Source organism: Trifolium pratense, linkage group LG1, assembly GCF_020283565.1.
Source record: "Trifolium pratense cultivar HEN17-A07 linkage group LG1, ARS_RC_1.1, whole genome shotgun sequence".
NCBI lineage: Eukaryota > Viridiplantae > Streptophyta > Magnoliopsida > Fabales > Fabaceae > Trifolium > Trifolium pratense.
The window spans coordinates 53,119,087-53,138,193 of record NC_060059.1 but is presented as its reverse complement, the minus strand read 5'-3'; the positions used below and the strand labels follow the sequence as shown (position 1 = coordinate 53,138,193).

The 19,107-nt window shown below is 30.7% G+C and overlaps 1 pseudogene; it reads right to left on the bottom strand.

Annotated features, from left to right (window-relative positions):
* Nucleotides 1–14,591: 14,591 nt before the first annotated feature.
* Nucleotides 14,592–19,107, bottom strand: LOC123906376 (annotated as a pseudogene).

The following is a 19,107-nucleotide window of genomic DNA, read 5'->3' as shown; positions in this document are numbered from 1 at the left end:
ATACTGTATCCATGTTTCTCTATAAATACCACAAATCTACTCATCTATCATCAACAAATCAACCATCATCTCTCTTGACACAAACATGGCTAACTCAGGTGAACATCTTTTAATTTCACATCTTGCTTTTATTCTTAGTCTTGCTCATGTTTTTTTTTTTTTTGTCTTATCATTTGTATGTATAGGAATTTATGTGAAGAAGACCAAAATTTCTGAAATTTCGGGCGGAAAGATTGATTTTCAAATAAGGGTTCGAGTGATTAATCTTTGGACTACACCCGATCGTAATAATGCTACTGAGGAAGGAGCAATGCATATGATTTTTCTTGATGAAAGGGTAAATTTACAATTTCATTCTTATGCTTAGTTATGGCATGCATAAAACAGTTTTACCCCTTTAAACTGTAATCTGGATGATCTGCAAAAACCGTTTTTGAATTCGATTTCTCCATTCAAATACGTTTATGCATTTCGTTTTTCATTCATTTTGCGTTTTTGTTTTCTGTTTTCCTTCCATTGTTCATGCTTCTGATTGGATTTTTACTGTTATTGAATCTTTTTGCTGTGATTAGGTTTTTATGACAATTTTGAAATTGGGGGGAATCAAATCATTACGGTGATACATCTGCTGCAAATAAGTGGAAGTTAAATTGTTAGTAAAGAGTGATTTTGCAGTGTGTATAAGTGAGACAATGTCATAAATTGGACTCTGGTTTTATAAGGCAGACTCAACTAAGTTTTTGCATATACTAGCTTTTGCAAGTGATCTTTTGATGTATTTATATATATTATAAATTATTGCATGTCACATATTGTAAATTATTGTTGGTTCAGTAAACTAAGAAAGTAGTTATGTAATATGAGACAACTAAATTTTGGTTCATAAAAACCTAATAGCAGAAATTTTATGTTCTGTTTTGTTGGCTTTTCAAAGATGTTAAATTTAGTTGTCTCATATTACATAACTACTTTCTTAGTTTACTGAACCAACAATAATTTACAATATGTGACATGCAATAATTTATAATATATACAAATACATCAAAAGATCACTTGCAAAAGCTTAGTTGAGTCTGCCTTATAAAACCAGAGTCCAATTTATGACATTGCCTCACTTATACACACTGCAAAATCACTTTTTACTAACAATTTAACTTCCACTTATTTGCAGCAGATGTATCACCGTAATGATTTGATTCCCCCCAATTTCAAAATTGTCATAAAAACCTAATCACAGCAAAAAAATTCAAGAACAGTAAAAATCCAATCAGAAGCATGAACAATGGAAGGAAAACAGAAAACAAAAACGCAAAATGAATGAAAAACGAAATGCATAAACGTATTTGAATGGAGAAATCGAATTCAAAAACGGTTTTTGCAGATCATCCAGATTACAGTTTAAAGGGGTAAAACTGTTTTATGCATGCCACAACTAAGCATAAGAATGAAATTGTAAATTTACCCTTTCATCAAGAAAAATCATATGCATTGCTCCTTCCTCAGTAGCATTATTACGATCGGGTGTAGTCCAAAGATTAATCACTCGAACCCTTATTTGAAAATCAATCTTTCCGCCCGAAATTTCAGAAATTTTGGTCTTCTTCACATAAATTCCTATACATACAAATGATAAGACAAAAAAAAATACATGAGCAAGACTAAGAATAAAAGCAAGATGTGAAATTAAAAGATGTTCACCTGAGTTAGCCATGTTTGTGTCAAGAGAGATGATGGTTGATTTGTTGATGATAGATGAGTAGATTTGTGGTATTTATAGAGAAACATGGATACAGTATGTTGGACAGATGGAATGTTGCATGGAAGATACAGGGAGAAATCTTCCATAGAAGACACATGGAAGACTGCATGAAAGGAATTTGCAGAATTTTCAGAATTTTTAGGGGACAGATGGAAGATTGCATGAAAGGAATGTGAGGATCTCTGACACTGAAATTTGCAGGTTAGAATTTTAGATTTTTAGCGAGAAATCAAAGAAGGTGAGTAGGGTTAGAATTAAGTTTGGTATTATAGGGTTAGAATTAGGTTTGGTATTAGGTTTGGGTTAGATTAGGTTTGGAAAAATGGGTTATTAGGTTTGGTATTAGGTTTGTGGAAAATTAGGGTTAGTCAATTAGGCTTGGATGAGTTCATAATTTATAAAGATGGAAGATAAATGTGACAAATATGAGAATGTAGTGTAGGCAATACTAATTAAAAGGGTATTTATAAACGATACATAAGAACCATAGGTAAAAGATTGGCAACGATATATCTTTTAGCATTCAACATGATAGTTAATGGTATCTTTTATTTATTTTTTTTATAAATAAGTTAGTGGTAATTTTGCAAGGAAAATGAGTGAGCACTAATTCTTACATTGATGCATTAAACAGTTAGTTACCATAGAAAACTCATTACATCCACAACCTCGTGATTTTATGTTCACTACACTTGCTAAAAGATCCCAATTGAGCATAACTTACTTTCAAATATATATTTGGTCTATACATTCAAAAGAAGCAATTGAATTATATTATAGTAGACGTAAAAAATATTGTATAAATAATAATATTTATACCACCAATTTTTGATAATTTTTTAGATAACCTCTCTCTCTCTCTTCTTCTTCTTCTTCTTCTTCCGTCTTTTGGGACGAAAATAATAAAGTGAGAGTAAAAACACAATAAGAGTAATATGAAAAAAAAATCAATCCCAAAAAGTTATTCCAAAAGTTATTCCAAATTATTGTACAAATATTTTTTTAAAACTAATTAAGATAATTAAGATACGAAGATATGATTTGTAATCTACAAACACACAATAAAACAAACCATCTTCTTAACAATTGTTAAGCATAAAAACTGAAAGCAGCCAAAAAAAATTATTTCAATCTATGAATAATTAAGATATATGTGAAGAGTAAATATGAGAAACAAAAATTTTAATACAAAATTGAAGAGTATAACCTCAAAGTTGTTTAGACCGAAAAATGTTGTCCAAAGACAAAAATAATTATATTCAAAAAGCTACATGAATTGAAAATTAAAAAACCCAATTTAAGAAGATAAGAAGCGTGAGATCTGTTTCAAAAAAAAAAAAAAGCGTGAGATCAGTTCATATATCTGTATAGATCATGCGTTATAATTTTTTTTTTAATATAGCATGCGTTGTAATCTTTCATCTTTATAACCAATTAAAAATAAATTGTTCCATTTAGTTAAATTAATTACTTGTATAACGTCAAAATAAATTTTAAAGTGGCTTATATTAATTTACTACACAAATTCTTCTTGATACTTGAGATCAATGAGTAAGGTTATATGGTTATACTTTTTTGACTAAATACTTATTTATTCAAAGGTGCCTTATTGATTGTTGATTTTATCAAATTAAATAGTCCTATATTGTTTGTGATCTCACTAAGGTTTGGTAAAACAATTTTGTGTTCCAAGCAAAAGTGTCCACTTAGATAATAATTATTGGTGCTGCAAGGAAAATACATATAAAGAAGAAATTAAAAACTTAAAGTTAGAATAAAAAACTATCATTGGTTTAACGTTTCTAATAATAAAAGAACAACTAAAATCAATAAATAAATACAAAAAATTACAATTATCATATCGTTTGCATATACAACTATTGTTACATTGTTTGATCACCGGAACATATTGCATTTACTCTTAGTATCTCTCATATATATATATATATATATATATATATATATATATATATATATATATATATATATATTTTGTTTCCAATGATGGGATGAAAGCAAATCCATGCTACAATATGTTATTTATAGATTTAATTTTATAATTAAAAATTAAAAACCACTACTGCCTTTATAATATGGTCATTCAAGACCATTAAACTTGATATCATTTAGCAATCAAAACTCTCATAACATATCTTATGCGCCATATCATTCTACAAAACATTTCACAGATTATAAATTAATTTATGTCAATAGTAGGGTTAAAAACATATACTTACATGAACATCCATTTCATATGCTTCTTGAACGGCAGGGATGCAACAAAAGACAAAAATAAAAGTTTCTTTAATCTCCTTCTCTCTTATTCACATGGAAAAAAAAATAGTCATCTTTACATTATTCAATAAAACAAAAGACCAAAATAAAAGTTTCTTTAATCTCCTTCTCTCTAATTCACATGGAAAAAAAAATAATCATCTTTACATTATTCAATAAAATAAAATAAGATGGAAAGTTAGAAAATTAAACTACAAAACGATATATCAATAAAGATATTGTTTGAATAAAATGATATTGATCTAAAATAATAAATTATGCTTAAAAAAATCTATAGCAACAAAAACATCCATAGCAACAATTTACGTCAAGTTACTATAAATCCATTAAAATTACCTTTTCATATAGGAAGTATCCTTTCAATAAAATTCTCTTATTTCAAAAACCTGCTTATGTTAGTTTAAAGAAAGGTTAACCATAAAAAATTACAAAATATTAGAAGAAGATATATATGAAAAGGTATTAAAAAATAAAGTGGAAGAAACAATATACGGTTTGCATGCACCTTTGCTATATGCTTGGCTATAGTGATAGAAATGCATAAATTTAAATCTATTTAATAGCATAATAGATAGTTAGGAATATGAATCAAAACTTACATAACGTAGGTAGCAATTCACAAAAAATGCAACCGATCAGTCTTAGCAAAAGGCCTTATCTCATGATGTATTGAATTCAAGTTAATAGTGGTGAATTACATGGAGGGCAATAATTTTTTTTTTTTTTTTTGTAATAAAAGCAATGTGACACATAAGCATCAACTATTATTTAGAAAAAGGAAAAAATGGGAAGCTTTGTTAGGCTGTCACATCAGCAAAAAAAACTCGTGCGATGCACGGGTGTGATGCGATTGTTTTAATTTTACAATTGCATAAAACTGAAATATTAAATATTATCAAAATAATAATAATAAACTAGAGAATCCGAGATTCAAAAGTATTATTTTCCAAGAAGAAGTGATGTGACATTGTAAGTGAGTAGTTAAATGAAGAAATATTATTGGTTTAAGGATTATGGTTTACTTTACCTGAGTAACAGAATAACTACCTAAAATTTATATATACAGGAGTAATAAGATATATCTCCGCACAACATATAAATTTATTTCAAAACACACAAATGATTGGAAGAAAAGAGATGTGACAAAATTTAAGTCACACAATTGGCATATAAATAGTGACAGAATTAGAAAAACTCAAATAAAACAAATAAAATTAAAGGGTACATATCTTTTAAAAATATTCCAAAGGGACATATGTGAAGAGCATCAACCTCACAGTTCAGTTCTTTTGAGTAAGAGATGATGACCCAAAGCCTAAAATAAAAAATTATAAAAATAAGTATATCAATAAAAAAAATGAATAAATAAAAAAGTAAAGGAAAGGAAAGTAAAACAACTATTACATAATTCAATTAAAAATAAAGTATATATTATTTAATTTGTATCATAATAGAATATGAATACACATATACAGTAACACTTAACTAAACATATAAATGGATGTGCAACACAAAAGTTGAATATATGATCTGCAACAAACAAAAAATGTCAAATTCTCTTAATTTTTTTTGTTATGCAAAAAGTTAATTTTTGCAAAAAAATAAAATAACTACAACAAATCATGGTTTTAGAAAATAACATAAGTATTTATATCGGATGCACAAAAGATGAAGAGGCAAGATAATGGAAAGAGAAATTGCACATATAAGATATGAAAAAATCTATTCTCACGTTTAACCGAAAAAACAAATGGTAATTATCAGGGGATGAAAATATTTGTTTCTAACATTCGTAATGGTTAGTTAAGAAAATATGAATAAGATTCAAATTAAAACAATTGTAACCTATATATTAAAATATTGGTAGAAGAGTCAAAGGGATGAAAATTGAATTGTGAATTAAGAGATGAAAAAATATTACCGGGAGTTACAAAGTTAATTAGTGTGTATTTTTGTATTCTCCTTATTATAATATAATAAGCAAAAGTTATTATATTCCCCAAAAAAAGTAAAGGCCAAGTAAAGACTTGAGTGAGTGTATATTAAAAAGCCATAAGTATATAAATGTAGAATATGAAAAGTATAGAGATGACAATAATAATAATAATAATAATAATAATAATAATAATAATAATAATAATAATAATAATAATATAAGTAGAAATGATGTGGCATTGTAGAGTGATTTAATTGGATTTAAATAGATGAAGCCTAATTGACTAACCCTAATTTTCCACAAACCTAATACCAAACCTAATAACCCATTTTTCCAAACCTAATCTAACCCAAACCTAATACCAAACCTAATTCTAACCCTATAATACCAAACTTAATTCTAACCCTACTCAACTTCTTTGATTTCTCGCTAAAAATCTAAAATTCTAACCTGCAAATTTCAGTGTCAGAGATCCTCACATTCCTTTCATGCAATCTTCCATCTGTCCCCTAAAAATTCTGAAAATTCTGCAAATTCCTTTCATGCAGTCTTCCATGTGTCTTCTACGGAAGATTTCTCCCTGTATCTTCCATGCAACATTCCATCTGTCCAACATACTGTATCCATGTTTCTCTATAAATACCACAAATCTACTCATCTATCATCAACAAATCAACCATCATCTCTCTTGACACAAACATGGCTAACTCAGGTGAACATCTTTTAATTTCACATCTTGCTTTTATTCTTAGTCTTGCTCATGTTTTTTTTTTTTTGTCTTATCATTTGTATGTATAGGAATTTATGTGAAGAAGACCAAAATTTCTGAAATTTCGGGCGGAAAGATTGATTTTCAAATAAGGGTTCGAGTGATTAATCTTTGGACTACACCCGATCGTAATAATGCTACTGAGGAAGGAGCAATGCATATGATTTTTCTTGATGAAAGGGTAAATTTACAATTTCATTCTTATGCTTAGTTGTGGCATGCATAAAACAGTTTTACCCCTTTAAACTGTAATCTGGATGATCTGCAAAAACCGTTTTTGAATTCGATTTCTCCATTCAAATACGTTTATGCATTTCGTTTTTCATTCATTTTGCGTTTTTGTTTTCTGTTTTCCTTCCATTGTTCATGCTTCTGATTGGATTTTTACTGTTCTTGAATCTTTTTGCTGTGATTAGGTTTTTATGACAATTTTGAAATTGGGGGGAATCAAATCATTACGGTGATACATCTGCTGCAAATAAGTGGAAGTTAAATTGTTAGTAAAAAGTGATTTTGCAGTGTGTATAAGTGAGACAATGTCATAAATTGGACTCTGGTTTTATAAGGCAGACTCAACTAAGCTTTTGCATATACTAGCTTTTGCAAGTGATCTTTTGATGTATTTGTATATATTATAAATTATTGCATGTCACATATTGTAAATTATTGTTGGTTCAGTAAACTAAGAAAGTAGTTATGTAATATGAGACAACTAAATTTTGGTTCATAAAAACCTAATAGCAGAAATTTTATGTTCTGTTTTGTTGGCTTTTCAAAGATGTTAAATTTAGTTGTCTCATATTACATAACTACTTTCTTAGTTTACTGAACCAACAATAATTTACAATATGTGACATGCAATAATTTATAATATATACAAATACATCAAAAGATCACTTGCAAAAGCTTAGTTGAGTCTGCCTTATAAAACCAGAGTCCAATTTATGACATTGTCTCACTTATACACACTGTAAAATCACTTTTTACTAACAATTTAACTTCCACTTATTTGCAGCAGATGTATCACCGTAATGATTTGATTCCCCCCAATTTCAAAATTGTCATAAAAACCTAATCACAGCAAAAAGATTCAAGAACAGTAAAAATCCAATCAGAAGCATGAACAATGGAAGGAAAACAGAAAACAAAAACGCAAAATGAATGAAAAACGAAATGCATAAACGTATTTGAATGGAGAAATCGAATTCAAAAACGGTTTTTGCAGATCATCCAGATTACAGTTTAAAGGGGTAAAACTGTTTTATGCATGCCACAACTAAGCATAAGAATGAAATTGTAAATTTACCCTTTCATCAAGAAAAATCATATGCATTGCTCCTTCCTCAGTAGCATTATTACGATCGGGTGTAGTCCAAAGATTAATCACTCGAACCCTTATTTGAAAATCAATCTTTCCGCCCGAAATTTCAGAAATTTTGGTCTTCTTCACATAAATTCCTATACATACAAATGATAAGACAAAAAAAAAACATGAGCAAGACTAAGAATAAAAGCAAGATGTGAAATTAAAAGATGTTCACCTGAGTTAGCCATGTTTGTGTCAAGAGAGATGATGGTTGATTTGTTGATGATAGATGAGTAGATTTGTGGTATTTATAGAGAAACATGGATACAGTATGTTGGACAGATGGAATGTTGCATGGAAGATACAGGGAGAAATCTTCCATAGAAGACACATGGAAGACTGCATGAAAGGAATTTGCAGAATTTTCAGAATTTTTAGGGGACAGATGGAAGATTGCATGAAAGGAATGTGAGGATCTCTGACACTGAAATTTGCAGGTTAGAATTTTAGATTTTTAGCGAGAAATCAAAGAAGGTGAGTAGGGTTAGAATTAAGTTTGGTATTATAGGGTTAGAATTAGGTTTGGGTTAGATTAGGTTTGGAAAAATGGGTTATTAGGTTTGGTATTAGGTTTGTGGAAAATTAGGGTTAGTCAATTAGGCTTGGATGAGTTCATAATTTATAAAGATGGAAGATAAATGTGACAAATATGAGAATGTAGTGTAGGCAATACTAATTAAAAGGGTATTTATAAACGATACATAAGAACCATAGGTAAAAGATTGGCAACGATATATCTTTTAGCATTCAACATGATAGTTAATGGTATCTTTTATTTATTTTTTTTATAAATAAGTTAGTGGTAATTTTGCAAGGAAAATGAGTGAGCACTAATTCTTACATTGATCCATTAAACAGTTAGTTACCATAGAAAACTCATTACATCCACAACCTCGTGATTTTATGTTCACTACACTTGCTAAAAGATCCCAATTGAGCATAACTTACTTTCAAATATATATTTGGTCTATACATTCAAAAGAAGCAATTGAATTATATTATAGTAGACGTAAAAAATATTGTATAAATAATAATATTTATACCACCAATTTTTGATAATTTTTTAGATAACCTCTCTCTCTCTTCTTCTTCTTCTTCTTCTTCCGTCTTTTGGGACGAAAATAATAAAGTGAGAGTAAAAACACAATAAGAGTAATATGAAAAAAAAATCAATCCCAAAAAGTTATTCCAAAAGTTATTCCAAATTATTGTACAAATATTTTTTTAAAACTAATTAAGATAATTAAGATACGAAGATATGATTTGTAATCTACAAACACACAATAAAACAAACCATCTTCTTAACAATTGTTAAGCATAAAAACTGAAAGCAGCCAAAAAAAATTATTTCAATCTATGAATAATTAAGATATATGTGAAGAGTAAATATGAGAAACAAAAATTTTAATACAAAATTGAAGAGTATAACCTCAAAGTTGTTTAGACCGAAAAATGTTGTCCAAAGACAAAAATAATTATATTCAAAAAGCTACATGAATTGAAAATTAAAAAACCCAATTTAAGAAGATAAGAAGCGTGAGATCTGTTTCAAAAAAAAAAAAAAAAAAGTGTGAGATCAGTTCATATATCTGTATAGATCATGCGTTATAATTTTTTTTTTAATATAGCATGCGTTGTAATCTTTCATCTTTATAACCAATTAAAAATAAATTGTTCCATTTAGTTAAATTAATTACTTGTATAACGTCAAAATAAATTTTAAAGTGGCTTATATTAATTTACTACACAAATTCTTCTTGATACTTGAGATCAATGAGTAAGGTTATATGGTTATACTTTTTTGACTAAATACTTATTTATTCAAAGGTGCCTTATTGATTGTTGATTTTATCAAATTAAATAGTCCTATATTGTTTGTGATCTCACTAAGGTTTGGTAAAACAATTTTGTGTTCCAAGCAAAAGTGTCCACTTAGATAATAATTATTGGTGCTGCAAGGAAAATACATATAAAGAAGAAATTAAAAACTTAAAGTTAGAATAAAAAACTATCATTGGTTTAACGTTTCTAATAATAAAAGAACAACTAAAATCAATAAATAAATACAAAAAATTACAATTATCATATCGTTTGCATATACAACTATTGTTACATTGTTTGATCACCGGAACATATTGCATTTACTCTTAGTATCTCTCATATATATATATATATATATATATATATATATATATATATATATATATATATATATATATATATATATATATATATATATATATATATATATATATATATATATATATATATATTTTGTTTCCAATGATGGGATGAAAGCAAATCCATGCTACAATATGTTATTTATAGATTTAATTTTATAATTAAAAATTAAAAACCACTACTGCCTTTATAATATGGTCATTCAAGACCATTAAACTTGATATCATTTAGCAATCAAAACTCTCATAACATATCTTATGCGCCATATCATTCTACAAAACATTTCACAGATTATAAATTAATTTATGTCAATAGTAGGGTTAAAAACATATACTTACATGAACATCCATTTCATATGCTTCTTGAACGGCAGGGATGCAACAAAAGACAAAAATAAAAGTTTCTTTAATCTCCTTCTCTCTTATTCACATGGAAAAAAAAATAGTCATCTTTACATTATTCAATAAAACAAAAGACCAAAATAAAAGTTTCTTTAATCTCCTTCTCTCTAATTCACATGGAAAAAAAAATAATCATCTTTACATTATTCAATAAAATAAAATAAGATGGAAAGTTAGAAAATTAAACTACAAAACGATATATCAATAAAGATATTGTTTGAATAAAATGATATTGATCTAAAATAATAAATTATGCTTAAAAAAATCTATAGCAACAAAAACATCCATAGCAACAATTTACGTCAAGCTACTATAAATCCATTAAAATTACCTTTTCATATAAGAAGTATCCTTTCAATAAAATTCTCTTATTTCAAAAACCTGCTTATGTTAGTTTAAAGAAAGGTTAACCATAAAAAATTACAAAATATTAGAAGAAGATATATATGAAAAGGTATTAAAAAATAAAGTGGAAGAAACAATATACGGTTTGCATGCACCTTTGCTATATGCTTGGCTATAGTGATAGAAATGCATAAATTTAAATCTATTTAATAGCATAATAGATAGTTAGGAATATGAATCAAAATTTACATAACGTAGGTAGCAATTCACAAAAAATGCAACCGATCAGTCTTAGCAAAAGGCCTTATCTCATGATGTATTGAATTCAAGTTAATAGTGGTGAATTACCTGGAGGGCAATAATTTATTTTTTTTTTTGTAATAAAAGCAATGTGACACATAAGCATCAACTATTATTTAGAAAAAGGAAAAAATGGGAAACTTTGTTAGGCTGCCACATCAGCAAAAAAAAAGTTTGCTTTACAATGATATATTGATTAACCCTCTAATTCCTAGGGGAAGAGGCTTCCGGTAATTCAGTGTTCAGTCACGAAGTAAGTAAAGTTTGATCAAGAATTGTTTCCACTAGGAATCAAACTCGGGTTCTCCCGAACGATTCGTCGTATAGGAGCTCTTTAACCACTTAAATCCATATTTTGGTTGAATGTTTTTCTTTAACCTTAAAACAACCACTTTCTGTAAAAAATGGTACAAAATACAATGGTTATTTTTTTTTTTTTTGTTGGTATAAAAGAGGATCAAAGTTCAGAAGAAAAGAAACTACACAGTTAAAGGGTCATTCCTACATATGGTGCTATCAAGTTTACTCATAAAAGTGTGTTAGCCTCTTATTGTTTGGTTTCCACTATTGTATGATTGTTTTCATGGTGGATCACTGTTTATGTTTTGAAAACCTACGAACCTTACGACCCTATCACAAATAAACGATAATTTCTTTTATCATCCTATTCATTTTCTCGCACGCCATATGAATTTACCAAAATATTCATGTCCGTTATTTAAGCGGATACACCCCAAAAACACCCTATTAGATTTTTATTTATTTATAAAGTTTGTTGCTTAAGTAGCGACGACATTTACAAAATTTCTCATTTTTATAACTTCCGCTGCTTAAGTAGCGGAAAGGTAAAAATGAAAATGCGTAAGGCGTGCGAGAAGTAGGTAGGATGACAAAAGAAATTCTTCGAATAAATTCATAGTCAATTATAAAGGTTGAACAAATGATAAACCATTAGGTATCACCCTACATACACATAAAATTTAGGAATGGTAATTAATTACAACCAAGGATCATACTTGCATATATTTTCCAATTATGCGCCAACATTTCTCAATTTTATAAAACCCATCCTATCTCACTCCTTTTGGTGCATAAGAAGAAAGATAATTCAACTTGTAGGTCTTTTCTTTTTTTTTTTTGATAAGCAACTTGTAGGTCCTTAATACCATAAATTAAGGGTCTTGTTAACATGTGCCCTTAGGCACATGTTAAGATATACCAAAATAGAAATTCATCATTTAATGATACAAGAAATTTAATGCTTCAAAAGTCAAAATGCACAAATTAGCATTTAATAATTTCTATTTTTGCTTCCTTAACATGTGCCTTAAGGGCACAAGTTAACATTCTCCATAAATTAATACATACATATGATACATTAACTAAATATCATATCAATTCACACAAAATTGCATTGAAGTTTGATACTAATTAAGATCAATAAATTTAATTGAATTCATAATATTTAATCAAAACAAACCTTACAAACGCGAATTGGATAGCCTTTTTGGCAGCTAAGTCTCAGAGCCTCATTCTTTTTCTCAAATTTTTGATAAAAGGATTGGATTTTGTTAGTACGTTTGTTACCACTATAAACCTTGACCAACTTGGATCATTAATTTAAAATTGCTCATCATCACTATTTTGGATAGGAAGTTTAAGTTGATGAAGGATGTTGCAAGGTTATTCCCTCTTAAACTTATGTAGTTAAAACTTTTTGATTTTTCTACGTATGGCTTTCATTTTGAGATCCTTTTAGATAGGGATTAATATATTGTATCTATAAATCCTTTTTAGTTTATATTATTATTATTATTATTATTATTATTATTATTATTATTAAACTAATTTGGCGGGAACATGTGATTTAACTTATCTCTCTCATTCAGTCTGTCCAATATAGGACCAAGTTGTATAACGTTTGTATCTTAAAGGACTAAGATGAAATAAAACAACTTAAGAGATCAAACTAAAACATAAATTACCTTTAGAAACTAAAAGTGTAATTTAGCATGTACATCCCCTCAAAGAATAGAGAAAATGCACTAGAGATTTGATATATTGATTAATGTGAAATTTCTTTCTCCACGTCCAAAAATTATTTCTCCACATATACTTGGGTACATTTGGTGATATGAAATTTACTCATAAAAGTGTGTTACCCTCTTATTGTTTGGTTTCCACCATTGGGTGATGCATAATTTGGTGTATCTATTTAGCAAAAAAAATAAAATAAACATAATAGTAACACATCATCAATTTTTTTTTTGAAAAAGCAAAAGACTATATTATTAGAATCTAAACCCCAAGTACAAGTAGTACTAAAGGGTTGAAGAGCAAATTCAAAAACAAGTCATATATAAATCAAATCCACCACTCCACAACTGAGGCAATGCACCAGACCAGAAAAAAAAAAAAAAAAAAAAAAAACTTGAAGCTTTAAGGATCCAAACCCAAAATTTGACAGCACCACCCATGCAATAGTCCTACGACACCTTCTATCAAGCACCCTGGTTAAGATAAGTCCAGGTCAACAAAATAAGGCTAAAGGGATCACATGACAGTAGTGGATAGCCCTGCATCTGCACTGTGATCAAATCTGATGCCGATAAACGCGATGCTCTAGCCTACCATACAACGCAAAGGGATCTCTCGTCATTGCCACCAACAACTCAAGGGCGCGAGAAGCAAAAATAACTTCAGTCCCGAGCCAATCGGAAAAGGCCTTATGAGATGCAACCTCTACGGCAAGATAGACTAGAGACATGCACTGGATGCTTCCGAGTCAAGTGTGGCAAAACCACTAAAACTGAAATAGTACTAGAAACTTGCACTGGATGCTTCCGAGTCGAATGTGTCAAAACCACTAAAGCTGATGCAATGCACAAGCTGTTGTAGCCGTCTGCAAGGGATGCAGCAAAAGATGGGAAAACACCATATGCTTAACAAGACACAGGGAATTTACACCTGAAAATTGATAACAACAAACAGCGCAACTGCCACTGCCAAACCAATTCAGAAGCAAGTAACAGGCATAACAAACAGAACCTATATAATCCTGCACAGCCCCAAACAATCTAACGGACACAAGGTAAAACTTATTTATTGAGAACCATACCAATTAGGTGTTTTTGGCTAACACCTAACAAATAGTTTCTCTGAATAGTATAAGTTAAACATCATGAAACATGTTTTCTTGAAGTTACCTCAGTAAAACCCTTCCCTAAAGCTCAAGCATGTGACCATGCAATAAATTAGATCATTTGCATTCAAGTTACAACTATACAGTAATGATGCACCAATTCTATTGAAACTTATTGACAACCCACTATCTATGTAGCAATACTGTGATTACCCACTCTTCACAATAACTCAAAAGCATTGAAATCCCTTCTAACCAAATTTTAAAAGGAAAGAAAACCCCAACCCTATCAGTTTTATCATATTACAACACTTCCAATATCATTTTTGGCTGAAAATAATACTACAAGAGAAATCCCTTTTCTTTGGTTCTCTTTCCTGCAAAATTGTCAGGCATGCAATATATGCATGTAAAGAATGAAATATGGTACATAATTCTAATTCTTATTATATATTTATCCTGCGGCGGAGTGCTTATCCTCATAATCATCAAGATTAAGAGCATGTAGCAACTTTGGCCAAGATTCTGGGATTCCTCCAGGCAGGTTAAACTCCAATAATTTTCCTCTGTTGCGGTAAAACTCCTCCACAGGCCGACTCTGCAATCATACATAATAGAAAACAAATCCTAAATCAGTTAGAGAAGACGGTGAAAATTATTCACAGCAAAGTAATTATAAGCAACAGCTACCAAGAAACATCAACTTTGATACAACTTCAATCAAGATATTTCATATGTAAAATGTAAGACTTCAAATAAGAAATCGCAAAAGCAGCTATTCTTTCTGAAAGTCCACTCGAATAAACAACAATAATGATGATGATGATATAACAGTGCAACAATACCAATTCGTTGTATATTCGAAGCCTTTCTTTCACAACTGCTTCAGTATCATCTGATCGAGTAATGAGCTTTGTTATACAATCCGTTGGAGGAAGAAGCGGAGCCATGACAATTCCAGGGCTCCCATTATCAGCCTTGATGTCAATAGATGCAACATTAAAATTTCCCCCACACTGATTGCAAATCCTCCTGCCAAGACATTTCTCAAGCAGTACATTTCTGGAAGCCTCAGATTGATAACCAAGTCAATGTCAGTTACCCCTTCCAATATTTCCTGATCCCAAAGATAAAGCCAATTCCAGTACATAACAGAATTTTGAGGAGAGAAAATAAGGTTGCTTGTTTAGATAGGTACTAGGTTCAGGAAAAATCACATGACATAAAAATACACACATTGATATAAAAGGAACATCAGATGAGATCTCAGTTACGGTGGAAAAGTATTTAAAAAATTGATGACAAGTACTAGCTTAGGTAGAAAAATAAAGAAACCTAAATAATGCACCTTGAAATCATAATATGCGGCAATATTTGTTCTTTTTATGTTTTATTAATTGTAGTTCTAGTCCGCCTTTTTTCACTCTCACGAAATCACCCCCACCCCCTAAAAATTCAGTATTTTGGATCGCAAAATTGTGATGTGGCAAATTTTTTGTTGGCATGGCAAAACTTGTATATTATAAATCCACCTAGATGATTCCTCAGCAGATTTTATAACACCAATTAAAAAACTAAATTTTAAAAAGGGGGACCAATTTTGTTAGCGAGTAAAAATAGGGGTACCAAGAATGCAATTAAGCCTTTATCTTCCATTGGAATATTACAATTTTGGGTATTAGAATCGACTACCAATGTTTTTGTTCCCTATACTTTGTCCTGTGAACTAATTTCCAAACAAAATAAGGGTGTAAGTAATTATAGAGCTACATACACGTTACCAGATTGAGGATATACTCACTGCTTGCTTTATTGTTCGAGGAAAACCATCAAGAATAAATCCCAGATCACCATTAGCTTCCCCAGCAACGAGTCTCTTTGACAATAAATTTATAATAATTTCATCTGACACCAATTGACCTTGTTTTACAATTTCTGATAACTGTAAGACACAAAATATTACAAATCAGAGAGCAGAACAGCTGGTGCAATGGACAAAAAATAACCATGCCACTAATAAAATAGGTCAGACTATATGACATATCGAAATAACATAACTGTACTAATCAAAGCTCATCTATTTTCATGCAACTGCCCCCGTTAGGCTATCAAGAATAGTAAAACATTTAATACCGTAATCAATATTTTATTTCATTGATTTGGTTTAATGAAATTTAAAGACTTACCAGCTTGGAGGGCAGGTAGGTTTTCCGAATAACACAAGGAATACATTGCACGTACAATTAAAGTTACATAATTATGCCCCAAATACAATATTAATCAAGAGAACACACGCAATGATATTAGTAGATTAAGTGTTTATGGAACAGAAAGGCAGCAAATCTAAATTTTAAATGCATGCTGCACAGGAGTTTAGATGCTCAGGGAAGAATTTATGTGTCTAAAGATGTTGTATTTCATGAATTTAAATTCCCAAATACATCATTATTCTCTTCTGCATCTGCTGACACTATGCATAATTCATTGAGTTACCCTGCACAAATATCTTCTCTCTCACAACCAACTATCTCAGCTGATCCAACACCTCATCCTGACTCCTCTCGTTCTTCTAACTCTCCCATTGTCCCCACCATGTTAACCGATCATCCAATTATCCCTAATTTCTCCTCACCTTTAACAGTATCTGACATAAATGCCACCCTTTCTCAACCAATTTCACCTCCTGCACTAACTCAGCAGCCTATAAACTACACTCCTTCACCTCAACCAGATACCAATCCTCCTGTCATATCTAATCCTAATAACCACCCTATTCCCAATCCACCTATCATATCTAATCACAAGTTCACAACAACCATCACCGGGGCCGGCCCTGTGGGTGTGCAAGGTGAGCCACCGCACAGGGCCTCAAATATTTAGGGGCCTCAAATTGTTTATATCGGTCTATTAAAAAATTTATATATGTAAAAAAAAATAATGACTTTTTTACTACTAAAAATATTTTAGTACTAAAAAAAATTAATAGACACACTCTTAATTTTATAAGTAACTTGCGGTTGATTGTAAAAAAAGAAACTAGCATTTCAAGAAAGTTTTTTTTTACCGAAGGAACCGTAAGTTGATAATTATATTAGATTGAAGATGTATTTTAATGTTATTGATTAAAATATGTCGCTTTTAGATGTTATTTACTATGGTGACTATTTTTTATGTTATTTACGATTCAAATAGAGAATAACTTTTAAAAAAAATTGTATTTTTTATTAAAGATCTATTTTTAATTTTCAAACAGGGCCTCCAAATACTCGGGACCGGCCCTGACCATCACATGATTACTAGAAGCAAAACCGGTAACCTCTAACCTAATGTTTTTCTATCAGAAGTTGAACCACAGAGTGTTAAGGCTGCTATGTCTGATTCTGGATGGTTACAAGCTATGCAATCTGAGTACAAGGCACTAATGGACAATAATACATGGTCTCTTGTTCCCCTACATAGGAAGGCAATTGGTTGTAAATGGATCTTCAGAATCAAAGAAAATCCAGATGGCACTGTGAACAAATTCTAGGCTCGACTGGTGGCAAAGGTGTTTCTACAAACTGCTGGTTTTGATTTCGCTGAGACATTCTCTCCTGTAGTCAAGCCTATTACTATCAGACTAATTCTTACTTTGGCAGTTACTTACAAATGGCAAGTTCAACAGATCGAATGTCAACAATCCAGTTTTGCATTTAAGGACCAAGCACATGGAACTAGACATTCACTTTGTAGGAGAAAAAGTGTTAGCCAAACATATCTCCATGTGTTACATGTCCCAGCTGCTGCTGATCAACTGACTGATCCTCTAAGTAAGCCACTCTCAACATCAAATTATGCTTCTATTCTATTCGAGCCAAACTTAAAGTGTTTTCTTTCATGTAATAAACCCCCTTAAGTTTGAGGGAGGGATATCAGAGTGAGTATAAGAATAGATAAGCATAGTTAAACATAACTAATAATAGTGTAACAATCATAACCACCTGTGCTGAGGTGGCAAAGTTAGTTAGGAAAACTTGATTCACTCCTATGAAATAATAAGATACAAATCATTATGTTAAAAACCAACCAATCAAAATTGAAAGCGAAAAACGAATCACACGAGAGAAGGAGGAAGAAGAAAACCTGGGATGAAAGTGGACCAGAGGAAGCGAGCTCTTCACGAACGAGATCACCGGTGGCGATGTGAGGTACGCCGAGTAGACTGGATAGACGGCTAGCGTAGGTCCCTTTCCCGACGCCAGGGCAACCGAGGAAGACCCACCGCACGTGGCTGTTCATCTGATCTTTTCCGCGCGTAGGAACAACGCGAAATGGAGCAGAATTGTGCGGCGGCGCGTGGGAGTTGAGTTCGGAGGATAGATATCGCCTTGCGAGGGAAGAGACGAACGACGCGCGTGTCGCAACGCGGGAAACGGCCGCCATGGGAATTTTGCAGGAACGAGACTAACGCAGGCCAAAAACGCAATGATTGATTGCAGTGTTAATTAAATTTTGGATTTTGGATGTCTTTGTTGATATTTTTAACTGGAAGTCGTGCTTTGAATATGTCAAATTATTAGTCAATAAAATAGCTTTGACTTCCGGTGAGTAGGATGGATAGGAAAGTTGTTTGA